This window comes from Hyperoodon ampullatus (assembly GCF_949752795.1).
Source record: "Hyperoodon ampullatus genome assembly, chromosome: 2".
NCBI lineage: Eukaryota > Metazoa > Chordata > Mammalia > Artiodactyla > Ziphiidae > Hyperoodon > Hyperoodon ampullatus.
The window spans coordinates 56,170,345-56,184,494 of record NC_136915.1 but is presented as its reverse complement, the minus strand read 5'-3'; the positions used below and the strand labels follow the sequence as shown (position 1 = coordinate 56,184,494).

Here is a 14,150-nt window from a genome sequence, read left to right as displayed (position 1 = left end):
TAAGGGAACTTCCTCAATCTAATAAAGTACGTCTCTAAAAGAGTTCAGAATTTCTAAGGAAGTCTTGAAAAACAATTCCATTAACAGATATCACTATCTATTAGAAAACTATAGCAAATAATTAAAGCAGTATGATATTGATGCAAGGATAGATAACTGACCAATAGAACAGAACAGATAGAGTCCACATATGTCGTACCTAGTTTATATAACAAACGCAATACTGCAGGGGAAATGTAGTTTTCTGTGTAAACAGTGTTGAGTGAATTGGAGATATACATGAATTTTTTTTCCCCTGATCTGTACCCAACACTATACATTGGGCTATGTTAAAATTAATAACATCTGGTCATCAAAATATCTTAAAAGAGTAAAAATGAAACCCAGATTGAGAGAAGATATTCACAATACATATATCTGACAAAGGACTCATACCAAACCTCTATAATGAACTCCTACAAAGTAATTTAAAAAAAGAGAAATAATCCATTTAGGGGGAAAAGGACAAAAACTTGAACAGTCACCTCATAAAGGAGGGTAGAAAAATGGTCAATAAACATATGAAAAAGTGCTCAATTTTATTAGTCTATAGGAAAAAGCAAACTAAAACCACCATGAAATACCACTGCTCCCATCTGAATGGATAAAGTAAAAAGGTAGGAAAATTCCAAGTGTTGATGTGATTGTGGAGTAATAGAACTCATATGTGCTGGTGGTGTGAGTGGAAATTGATACAACCATTTTTTTCAACATCTACTCAAGCTAAATATATGCATAGTCTATGGGCCAGCAATTCTACTTCTGGGTGTATAACCAGAAATAAAGACATACTAGAACATTTACAACAATACTATTTAAATGCCCACTTGCAGAAGTATGGATAAATAAAGTTTGTTATAGTCATACAAAGGGATGCTACAGAGCAATGAAAATAAAAGATCTATGACAACAGAGAACAATGTGGATGAAACCCACAGACAGAATGTTGACAAAAGAAGCCACAAAAGAGCACACAGCATCCTTACAGTGCATGATTCTATTTACCTCAAGTACAAAACAACCAAAACTCATCTAGGCTGTTAGAAGTCAGGACAGTGGTTACCCTGGGGGAGGAGTACTGATTGAAAGGGATCCCAAGGGGGTTTTCTGGGGTATTAGAGCTTGAGCTGGGTCCTGGGTACATTGATGTGCTCAACTTGTGAAAGTATATCAAGCTATAAACTTATGAGAGGTACACTTTCTGTAAGTATATTTTAATAAAAACTTAAAAAATAATCTTTTCTTTCCCTCTTGTCCTCAGCTAGAAGAACTATAACTGCTTTTATCGAATGAACTGTCACTAGATAGATGCAACCAAACAGCAACATTTTTGTTTTTCTACTGTTGCTTGGTTTAAACCCTCCCTAGATGAAATATTGGGCAGGTCTCAATACTGGGATATATTGGGCAATATCCCAATATGGCTTTTCCAGTCACACTTAGGTAATGAATACATAGTCCCTTTGTTTTGGCATTAAAAAGCCCACTCTTGCCTCATAATCACATAACTTCAGCCTGGTCCAGGGTAACCATCAAAACTTTAAACTTTTATCTAATATAAAGCTTTTCCCTTCCTGCAGCAGGGTCCTGACCTGGGCCTGGAAGCCCACAGAGGAGGCAGAATGTTCCTGTTTGTCTTCTTCTTTTGTTCCCAGCCCATCCTTCTGTTCACTCACTGCTGGCTTGTCTAAGCCCTTAGAGTTGGGCCAAGGCAGAGGGGATTAGGGGAAATGGCATCGGTTCATATGGCCAGAACAGCTGTGGTGATCTATCGGTTCCCCCCGGATGCTGGCTTTCATGAAGTGCTTTTGTGGGTTTTCTGGAGAGCCTCCCAGTGAGACCTCAGATGGCAGTCTCCCCAATGTACACAATGCTTGTCTCTGGCAGCTGTTGATGAGCTGATTCCAGGCCTGGGCTTTCAAACACCCTACACAGACCCTTTCTGTTGGGATCCTTTCACCCTGTTGGGGAATCTTCTTGAGTATGTTCTATTTTGAGAAGACCCCAGATCAGCTCCTTCTCATGGAATCTACATCTTTCCTTCCAGGAACACGTGAACCTTTGTCCTGCTGTTTGTGGAGCTGCAGCTTGCTCCCAATACATTCTCCTCTCTTCAGCTGATGGTGGTTGTTCACATTTAAACCACCAGAGTAGGTTAAGATACAAGTCCTCACATTCCCCAAGCTTCTGACATGCCCTTAGAAGCCCCTCACTTGGTTTGAGATGAAGGACAGCAACTCCTTTGTTCCCCAACTCCTTTTCTTCCACCCAGAGGACAAGTGAGAGGGGAATGCACAGCACACTGATCATTCTGTCCAAAGAAATCCCCCGGTCTGGCCTCTGGTACATCACCTCTTCCATGCCTTGAGGTGGGTCTCCCAGCATTCCATGGGTAAACGGTCTGGCCCTTTGCTCTAGGGCAGTGGAGTCACTGTGAGGAACTTGGCACCTATCTGATTCTCAAAGTGAGACAGCAAAGTCTCATTGTAACATCCTCCTACATAATTAATCTCCTTCCTCTTCTCATCTATCAGAGTTTTTCTCTATTGGCTTTTGTCACTTTCAACCTTGTGTTCCAGTTATTGACGTGCATATCAAATTCCACCTTCCAGACTACAGGTTTCTGGAGAATAGGAGTCTAGTCTGATTTATCTTTATCTCCCACAGAACCTAGCAGAGTGCTGGTACAGAGTTGGGGCTTAACATATAACAAGGGAATGAACAGGTGAATAATTAGAGCTGCCCTCTGCAGGAGTGGTCACTCAGGGCAGGCATCAACCTGACCTTTTGTTAAATACCCCAGGATTTCCTGATTCTGTAGCCCATGTTTAAAACTCAATCATTTGCTATTCACTCAAAATTATTTTTTGAGAAGTTATTATATGCCAGGCACTGGGTAAGTGATTGGAAAGAAAGGACATAGCCTCTACCCTTTTGGAGTTTAGAATTGAACTGTTGTGAGTTTGACACTGAGAGATGAGTAAGCTTTGGCTAAGTGTATAGGAAGAAGAAGAGCCAATCTCTGCAGGGAAATGACTGCCAAGTACTCTTGACTCAGAAGTGAGAATGTGTGGATATATCCAGAGAGAGAGGGTAGATGAGCCAAGTTGTAACAGAGCAGCCTGGAACAAGCACATGGTCCAGGCTTGAAGATTAGTGTTCTTGTGGAGGGTGAAGTGATTCTAAGGAACAGATACAGACAGGCTTGGGCAGACAAGAACAAGTGTCCTTGAGGGCAGCTTTGGAATCTGGTTTACTTCAGCATCAGAAGTCATATTATTTAAAAATATGATTTACAACATCCTCTAAATCTTTTGTAAACATACTCATCCCAGTTAATGAAAATAAGCACTGAGATATCTTTTTGAAGTTTTTGATGGTACCTGTCTTTCAATTAATAATCTTGTCAATTTTCTAAGACATTTAAATGTTCTTGCCCCATGATGTCACTGAAAGAGGGACTTGTAATCTCCTTTCAACTCTCCCCACCACATTCACACACACACACACACACACACACACACACACACACGCACATGTACATGCTCACATACACTTGCCCCAAGAAACTGACTCTGTTTGGCTACTCTGAAGTCAGGTACTTATTTACCTTTCATTAAACTGATTGACAAAGAATTTGAAAAGTGACCTTGGGGAAAGAATATGGGTTATCCCAACTGAACCTTTATAACAAAACCATGCCAAGTTTGCCTGAGGGAACAAAAGAGTTTTCAAAATAGGCTGAGTTGGGCACATTTTCTCACCATGAGAATATCATGCACCATCATCTCAGCAGCAAAACTCAAAGCCACATGAAGAACCAAGTGTGTGTGGTCTGGAATATTAACAATGCACTTTAATTTGAAGGCACTTCTGCCTGTAGGGCTTTGCGAGCTTAAACGGAAAAAAAATAACTAAAAGCAAAAGAAGATGAAGTAAAATGACAGGCCAATGATAATCTCTGATCTATAAGCAGAGAGCCACCATGACTCCTAATAACATGTGAATAAGCGAAGTTTAAGGAGTGTTGTATAACAGATAAAAGATATTAAAAATATAGAAGGAACAAGTTGTCATAATGCCATTGCTTATTGGTACAAAATAACTGTGAGATACCCACTGACTAATGCTATATAACCTGCAAACCACAGGGGACTCAAAAGGACCCACACACTAATATTGAGCCTTAGCACTCAAGGTGTACTCCTGTAGCGGGGTTGATCTTTTATGTGGCAAGAGAAATCCTTCCAATATTTTGTGGTCCTGATAAGCATCAGTAGTCAATGTTACCTCCTAGCTGTGGGCAATGCTACAGGTGAGGGTCAAGGACACGGATAGAATAAGCTTCTACAGGGAAGCTGGAAGGGATGAATAAGGAAGTAGAAGCAAGAGGCCACTAGTAGCTGAGTGTAGGTGGATAAGAATAGGAGCATATTATTAGGGGGAGGAAGTGGAGTTCTCCCAAAACACAGTGCAGGATCCAAGTCTAACAGCCAGAAAGAGAATGGATTTTGGGAAATAACAGCAGCACCAAAGGCCAAAGTACAGCGTGCAATGGACATAGCAAATCATAAAGGTTGAAAGCCAAGGGAGGCAAGGGAAGACATGAAGGCTAAAGGCCAGGAACAGGGCTGGGTTGGAGTTATCTTGGGAGAAAAAGTAGGGAAGAAGGCAGGGAGGTCTGTGATTGCTCAGAGTGGTCAGACAAAAGACTCTGTGGCAAGGAACATCTCTTTCAGATGTGACAGAGCTATTCCAACTGACTCATAAAAAATCAACACCAGATGGCTCCAAAAGAGATGCTTCTCTTGGATTTGCTGGGTTTTTCTACCTCAGGAGGAAGAAAGTTGAGCAATAAAGCAATGTGTACTCTCCAACATGATTTACAAGTCTGTTTCATGGAACACTTCTTGTAAGATGCTTAACAAAAAGTACTCCGTGGTCAAATACATTTGAAAAAATGCTACATATTATCTTCTTGTTTATGATTTACAATGTACATTAGTATAGTGAAGGTTCTGAAAAGTCCTGCAGTAAAGAGGCCTGTTTAACTTTATTATCCTCATTTAATGCAGTGTTACTCAAAATTGCTGGACTATGGAACACTTTTCTTACATTACACCTCTTAATTTCCCGAGGTTCTTTTGTTCTGAGCAGTGTGCTTTGAGAAATGCTTTTCTAGAACTTTTGTTACATTTGTCCTGTGGACTCAGTTATAAAGACAAAATCCACCTCAACTCAATGCTAAGGAGATCAGACTTGCTTTCATAGTATACGTGAATTAACACCAGGTGTGGACACAATATTACCCAGAGAAAGCCTTTGTTGTTTATTTTAAATATCTATTTCCAAAAAGGACTTCAAATGGTGTGTGTGTAGTTGTGTGTGTGTTGTTGTTGTTTATTGTCATCGGAGCCGGGAGAGAGATGGCCAGGACAATTATTCAGTTACACTGACTTCTGTTTTTGAAGTGGGAATGACATGAGCAGTCATGATAAAGCAGGCAATGGGTACAAAGTACTTTAAGGATAAACTGTGTCATTCTTCAAGTCTGCCCATTAGAAGTAGGGTAATGAAGCAACATGGTGGCTGCTCAAACAAAAGTAGGTCGATTTTCTGATGGCAAATCTATCAAATTCAGCATCTGAAAATGGAAATCATAATTTTGGTGTCCAGCCATCTCTGTATTGCAAACAATTCATTCAGAGCTTGATTGTTGTGACAGAAGCTAGGTATGGAACCAGAAGTTCTTAAAGAGTTTTGGAGATGCAACTGACCTCAACACACAATGTTTAAGTAAATCAAAGGAGTCAGTATGGGATCTTGGCTAGGCTTTGGGTAGCCTGGCATGTATTACATTCTTCTACAACTTTTCAATAATAACGTTCTCTGCTTGAAGCAGGTAATTCAGGCTGATATGGAGGACCACATGCCCCCTCCATCTCCCACCTCTGCAGAAAGAAGCTCTAATTGGTGAACAAAGAATAAGAACAATATGCTATTTTTGACTGACCTACCTCTTCCTCAAGATCAGGGTCATATACTTTGTGTGGAGGGCTAAGGGATTTTGTGTGGGTGTGCCTCTTCCAGAGAGGTGCCAGAGTGGCCCTGAGGGCAAGACAGCTAATGAGCTTGCTCAGGTCTGACTGAAGATTGAGCTTTAGCCCTGTGATAGAACAAGGTTTTTTTACTTCCAACTCCCTTTCTGGAGCTTTGTATTTCCAATTATATTTAGATAGAAGTGGATTTTTTTTAATGCTACTGCAGGTTGTAAAGGATACATTCTGTAGCATAAAAATAAGGGGAGAAAGGGATTAAGACATAGGGAAGAGAGAGAAGTTCTAACAGTTAGAAGTTCTAACTTATCTAACATATGGAAAAGTTCTCTAATTGGAGTTTCAGGAGGATATAATAAAGAGAATGTGGAAGAAGCAATCATTTAGGAGCTAATGGCCAAAAGTTTCTAGAACTAAAAAAAAACCACAACTGATCCTCAGATTTGGAACTCCAAAAAATCCTAGGCAAAGATAAATAAAAAGAAATTCTCATTTAGATGTAAATCACAGTGAAACTACAAAGCATCAAAGGCAAGGAGAAGACTTGGAAAGCAACTAGAGAGTCAAGACTTTCTACAAGGCATTGCAAATAGCCTGATGGAGTAATTTTTGTACAATAATGAAAACTAGAAGACAATGAGTGGTATCCTTAAAGTGCTGAGTGAAAATGATTGTCAACCAACAATGAAATACGTGGTGAAATGATGGTTCAAGAGAGGAGGGAAAGAATAACATATCCACGCTAGAAGAAAACAAGATAACAGAATTTACTACCAGCAGATTCAGGTAAAAGTACTACCAAATGGAAAGTCTCAGATACAGAAAGGAATTACCAGCAAAGATTTCTATATGTATGTAGGTAAATCTAAACAAATACTGACTGTATAAAGTAATAATGTCTATTTTGTCAAATTAAAAAATATAAACCAAATACTGGACAACAATAACATATAATTTGAGAAGTTTGATTAGATATGAAGCACTAGTGTCTTTGTTTTGGGAAAGAAATAGAAAGATATTGATTAACATTTGACTTTTTAAAGTGTGCATGTTAAAATACCTGGAGTAACTACTAAAAGAATGGATATGGAAAATATAACCTTAAAACTCATAGAAGACAAAAGACAAAAGGTGGGGAGGGGGAAAATAAACTAGCAAGAGGTTAATCTCAGTATAAGAGGCATTTACATTTTTAAAAAAGATATTTCAAATAAAGTCCAGGTCATTATTAGGATTCTCTGCTGTCATTTCTTCAGATCTCCATTTCTTCATCTTCCTATATTCATCAGCAGCATCTGAAAGAAAAGATGACTCAGAGGCAGGACACCAGAGGAGGCAGGATTCTGGCGCAAAGGAGCAGGCATTGGGCTTCCCTGGTGGCACAGTGGTTGAGAGTCCGCCTGCCGATGCAGGGGACACGGGTTCGTGCCCCAGTCCGGGAAGATCCCACATGCCGTGGAGCGGCTAGGCCCGTGAGCCATGGCTGCTGAGCTTGCGCGTCCGGAGCCTGTGCTCCGCAACGGGAGAGGCCACAACAGTGAGAGGCCCGCGCACCACAAAAAAAAAAAAAAAAGGAGCAGGCATTAAAAGGACCAACCATAAAAAAGAATGAAGTAATGCCATTTGCAGCAACATGGATGGACCTAGAGACTGTCATAATGAGTGAAGTAAGTTAGACCGAGAAAGACAAATATCATATGATATCGCTTACATGTGGAATCTAAAAATATGGTACAAATGAACTTATTTACAAAACAGAAATAGAGTCACAGATGTAGAAAACAAACTTATGGTTACCAAGGGGAAAAGGAGAGGGGAGGGATAAATTAAGAGATTGGGATTGACATGTACACACCACTATACATAAAACAGATAACTAATAAGGACCTATTGTATAGCACAGGGAACTCTACTCGATACTCTGTAATGACCTATAGGGGAAAAGAATCTTAAAAAGAGTGGATATATGTATATGTATAACTGATTCACTTTGCTGTACAGCAGAAACTAACAGCATTGTAAATCAACTATACTCCAATAAAAATTAATAAAAAATACAAAAAGGACCAAGGAACTATGGAAGGTCTAAGGAGGGGAGGCTGAGGAAAGGGATGCAGGGAGAAGGTCTATTCTGACTGATGGGTTAGCCACTTGCTGTGATCTAAGAACATATAGGTGTGATCAGCAGTTCAAAGACATGGGACAAAGAGGTTTCCTGATACTGAGACTGCCTGAGAAAAAGTGTTTTAAGGGAGTCTGGGATCTATGGCAGTGAAAGAATCAAGTCAATGCCAAAAATAGCTACCTAAGCCATTGAACAAGATAAATCCTAAGCATCGAAAGGAATCCAGGTCTGCAGGGAGGTGGCATGGGGTAGGTAGTTTTCTCTTTTATGTTTCCATTTAACACTTCTTTGCTGAGAGAGAGCCTAGTCTGTATACAACTCCACACAAACACGACATCCCCATGATCATTTGACAGCCTCTGCTCTCTTGAGGTGAGAAGATTCAAGTACATAAAAGATAGAAGACAAGATAGTGAAGAAAAGGCTGTTTATAGAAAAGGAAGTGGAGGTGGAAGAATTTGTGGAATGGGTACTTGGGATGGACACAAGCATTGAGTATGAGTTGCATGTGGAACGGATTGGCTACAAGTGTGCAAAGCTGACCACTGATGTTAGCATCATAATGGATATTTTTTTAGCTGTGCTCTAGGAAGTTTAGTGTCAACAATTGTAAAGATGCATTAAATACACACCCACACACACAAACACACACATTACAAAGACACAGTTTTTTGTGGGGTCATGGAACTTCTTACTTCTGCGATAACAATGAAGTGGACATTTGTCATTCTTTTTGGCCTCCTAGTGTCACCTCCTTCTGATGTTTGGGAATTTCTTACATTATAAGTTATAGCCCATATGTCCCATACACATTAAGATAGCAGACATTTTTTCCCCAGCCTCAGTTGTAGCTAGGGCCTTGGTCACATGGCCTAGGCTCTGCCAAACAGATTATTGAATTGAAGGCTGATAATGTGAATAAGTGGTGTCTGCCCAGGATCCATTCAGGCAGCAGCAGTGGCCGTGGTGTAGTGGGAGTGGCCATGGCAGTGAGGACAGGGTCTAGGGATGCTAACTGGGCAGTGGAGTCTATGGAGGGAGTAATGATGATGTGGTGGAGGCAGTCATGCAGCAGGTACAGCTTTCTGGAGGCAGCAGGGACACTGGTTCTAGTAGTCCTAGTGCCTAGTGTCTAGTGATGCTGGCATTTGGTGGCATTGCCAGCTGTGGCATTGGGTGCCCAGAGGTAGCAGCAGTTTTGCACTGTGATTTGGGCATTGTAACCTCCAGACCTGGTTCTCTGGTTTTCTGGAAGACACTGCAAGCTATTCAGTATCTTTTTCTGCTTAAATTAGCTGAAATAAGTTTCTGTTGTTTACAAGTTATAATCCTGCCTGATACATAGAGCAAGGTCTGTGTTTTAAAAAAATGTGAGTGTAATTCCACAAGATACCACTCCTGTGTACCAAGCCAATAATGCCTCTGAGTTAGGTTTTTACTCATTCACTGAATATTTATTGGCCTCTACTTTGTGCCAGACATTGTGGCAGACACTCTGGATACAGCAGTGACCAACATAGATACTGTCCTTGTCATTATGGAGCTTACAGCTTAGCAGAAAATACAGATATTACATAAATAATGAAAAGCTAGTGATGGAGTTCTATAAAATGGTAACTTGCAGTTATGTGCTATGGGAAGCCTGACAAATAGGGAAGCTTAACCTAGTTTTGGGTCCCAGGAAAAGTAGACAGTGAGACATGAATGATTTGTAGGAGTTAGCAAGGTAAAGGAAAGTAGAGTGAGAGAAGGCATTTCAGATCTGGGAACAAAGTTTTTGAAGACCCAGAGGTGAGAAACGCAGTGGGGATTTTGAGAATCTAAAAGAATTCTTGTATAACTAGAGGAGAGAAAGTGAAGTATGGGGAAAACTGAAAGAAGACATTGAAGAAATTAGTGAAAGTTTATGAAGGGCTTTATAAGCCATGAAAATCAGATTTCTAGATCCTTCACCCATTGCATAATTGCCATAATTTGTATTCATTTGCCCCAGAGAAAAGAGGATAAAAAGGAGCCTAAAGAAAACTTAGAGAAAAAGATGGGACTTCCGGGTAAGATAGCGGAAGAGTAAGACGCGGAGATCACCTTCCTCCCCACGGATACACCAGAAATACAGCTACACGTGGAACAACTCCTACAGAACACCTACTGAATGCTGGCAGAAGACCCCAGACCTCCCAAAAGGCAAGAAACTCCCCACATACCTGGGTAGGGCAAAGCGGAGAGATTCCCGCACAGAGGAGCGGTGCCGAGCGGCACTCACCAGCCCGAGAGGCTTGTCTGCTCGCCCGCCGGGGCGGGCGGCGCTGGAAGCTGAGGCTCGGGCTTCGGTCAGAGCGCAGGGAGAGGACTGGGGCTGGCGGCGAGAACTCAGCCTGAAGGGGGCTAATGTGCCACAGCTAGCCGGGAGGGAGTCCGGGAAAACTCTGGAGCTGCCGAAGAGGCAAGAGAATTTTTCTTCCCTCTTGGTTTCCTGGTGCGCGAGGAGAGGGGATTAAGAGCGCTGCTTAAAGGGGCTCCACAGACGGGCGCGAGTCGCGGCTAAAAGCGCGGAGCCCAGAGACGGGCGTGGGACGCTGGGGCTGCTGCTGCCGCCGCCAAGAAGCCTGTGTGCGAGCGCAGGTCACTGTCCACACCGCCCTTCCGGGAGCCTGTGCAGCCCGCCACTGCCGGGGTCCCGGGATCCAGGGGCGGCTTCCCTGGGAGAATGCACGGCGCGCCTCGGGCTGGTGCAACGTCACGCCGACCTCTGCCGCTGCAGGCTCGCCCCGCACTCCGTGCCCCTCCCTCCCGCCCGGCCTGAGTGAGCCAGAGTCCCCGAAGAGGCTGCTCCTTTAACCCTGTCCTGTCTGAGCGAAGAACAGACGCCCTCCGGCGACCTACACGCAGAGGCGGGGCCAAATCCAAAGCTGAGACCCAGGAGCTGTGAGAACAAAGAAGAGAAAGGGAAACCTCTCCCAGCAGCCTCAGAAGCAGCGGATTAAAGCTCCACAATCAACTTGATGTACCCTGCATCTGTGGAATACATGAAAAGACAACAAATCATCCCAAATTGAGGAGCCAGGAATCAGTGCTGTGCCTCTGAGGTAGGAGAGCCAACTTCAGGACACTGGTCCACAAGAGACCTCCCAGCTCCACATAATATCAAACGGCGAAAATCTTCCAGAGATCTCCATCTCAACACCAGCACCCAGCTTCACTCAACGACCAGCAAGCTACAGTGCTGGACACCCTATGCCAAACAACTAGCAAGACAGGAACACAACGCCACCCATTAGCAGAGAGGTGGCCTAAAATCATAAAAAGTCCGCAGACACCCCAAAACACACCACCAGACGTGGACCTGCCCACCAGAAAGACAAGATCCAGCCTCATCCACCAGAACACAGGCACTAGTCCCCTCCACCAGGAAGCCTACACAACCCACTAAACCAACCTTAGCCACTGGGGACAGACACCAAAAACAACGGGAACTACGAACCTGCAGCCTGCAAAAAGGAGACCCCAAACACAGTAACATAAGCAAAATGAGAAGACAGAAAAACACACAGCAGGAGAAGGAGCAAGATAAAAACCCACCAGACCTAACAAATGAAGAGGAAATAGGCAGTCTACCTGAAAAAGAATTCAGAATAATGATGGTAAAGATGATCCAAGATTCTATTTCCAAGATCCAAAATCTTGGAAATAGAATAGACAAAATGCAAGAAACAGTTAACAATGACCTAGAAGAACTAAAGATGAATCAAGCATCGATTAAAAACACAATAAATGAAATAAAAAATACTCTAGATGGGATCAATAGCAGAATAACTGAGGCAGAAGAACGGATAAGCGAGGTGGAAGGTAAAATAGTGGAAATAACTGCTGCAGAGCAAAATAAAGAAAAAAGAATGAAAAGAAGAGAGGACAGTCTCAGAGACCTCTGGGACAACATTAAACGCACCAACATTTGATTATAGGGGTTCCAGAAGAAGAAGAGAAAAAGAAAGGGACTGAGAAAATATTTGAAGAGATTATAGTTGAAAACTTCCCTAATATGGGAAAGGAAATAGTTAATCAAGTCCAGGAGGCACAGAGAGTCCCATACAGAATAAATCCAAGGAGAAATACGCCAAGACACATATTAATCAAACTGTCAAAAATTAAACACAAAGAAATCATATTAAAAGCAGCAAGGCAAAAACAACAAATAACACACAAGGGAATCCCCATCAGGATAACAGCTGATCTCTCAGCAGAAACTCTACAAGCCAGAAGGGAGTGGCAGGACATAATTAAAGTGATGAAGGAGAAAAACCTGCAACCAAGATTACTCTACCCAGCAAGGATCTCATTCAGATTTGATGGAGAAATTAAAACGTTTACAGACAAGCAAAAGCTGAGAGAGTTCAGCACCACCAAACCAGCTTTACAACAAATGCTAAAGGAACTTCTCTAGGCAAGAAACACAACAGAAGGAAAAGACCTACAATAAGGAACCCAAAACAATTAAGAAAATGGGAATAGGAACATACATATCAATAATTACCTTAAATGTGAATGGACTAAATGCTCCCACCAAAAGACACAGATTGGCTGAATGGATACAAAAACAAGACCCATATATATGCTCTCTACAAGAGACCCAATTCAGACCTAGAGACACATACAGACTGAAAGTAAGAGGATGGAAAAAGATATTCCATGCAAATGGAAACCAAAAGAAAGCTGGAGTAGCAATTCTCGTATCAGACAAAATAGACTTTAAAATAAAGACTACTAGAAGAGACAAAGAAGGACACTACATAATGATCAAGGGATCGATCCAAGAAGAAGATATAACAATTGTAAATATTTATGCACCCAACATAGGAGCACCTCAATACATAAGGCAAATACTAACAGCCATAAAAGGAGAAATCGACAGTAACACAATCATAGTAGGGGACTTTAACACCCCACTTTCACCAATGGACAGATCATCCAAAATGAAAATAAATAAGGAAACACAAGCTTTAAATGATACATTAAACAAGATGGACTTAATTGATATTTATAGGACATTCCATCCAAAAACAACAGAATACACATTTTTCTCAAGTGCTCATGGAACATTCTCCAGGATAGATCATATCATGGGTCACAAATCAAGCCTTGGTAAATTTAAGAAAATTGAAATTGTATCAAGTATCTTTTCCGACCACAATGCTATGAGACTAGATATCAATTACAGGAAAAGGGCTGTAAAAAATACAAACACATGGAGGCTAAACAATACACTATTTAATAACGAAGTGATCACTGAAGAAATCAAAGAGGAAATCAAAAAATACCTAGAAACAAATGACAATGGAGACACGACGACCCAAAACCTATGGGATGCAGCAAAAGCATTTCTAAGAGGGAAGTTTATAGCAATACAATCCCACCTTAAGAAACAGGAAACATCTCGAATAAACAACCTAACCTTGCACCTAAAGCAATTAGAGAAAGAAGAACAAAAACATCCCAAAGTTAGCAGAAGGAAAGAAATTATAAAAATCAGATCAGAAATAAATGAAAAAGAAATGAAGGAAACGATAGCAAAGATCAATAAAACTAAAAGCTGGTTCTTTGAGAAGATAAACAAAATTGATAAACCATTAGCCAGACTCATCAAAAAAAAAAAAGGGAGAAGACTCAAATCAACAGAATTAGAAATGAGAAAGGAGAAGTAACAACTGACACTGCAGAAATACAAAAGATCATGAGAGATTACTATAAGCAACTCTATGCCAATAAAATGGACAACCTGGAAGAAATGGACAAATTCTTAGAAATGCACAACCTGCCAAGACTGAATCAGGAAGAAATAGAAAATATGAACAGACAAATCACAAGCACTGAAATTGAAACTGTGATAAAAAATCTTGCAACAAACAAAAGCCCAGGACCAGATGGCTTCACAG

General features: G+C 41.3%; 1 pseudogene across 1 annotated transcript in view; it reads left to right on the top strand.

Moving 5' to 3' along the window:
* LOC307064441 (very-long-chain (3R)-3-hydroxyacyl-CoA dehydratase 1-like) overlaps positions 1–14,150 on the top strand; it is an 86,331-nt pseudogene that overhangs the window by 17,512 nt on the left and 54,669 nt on the right. The window lies entirely within an intron of this gene.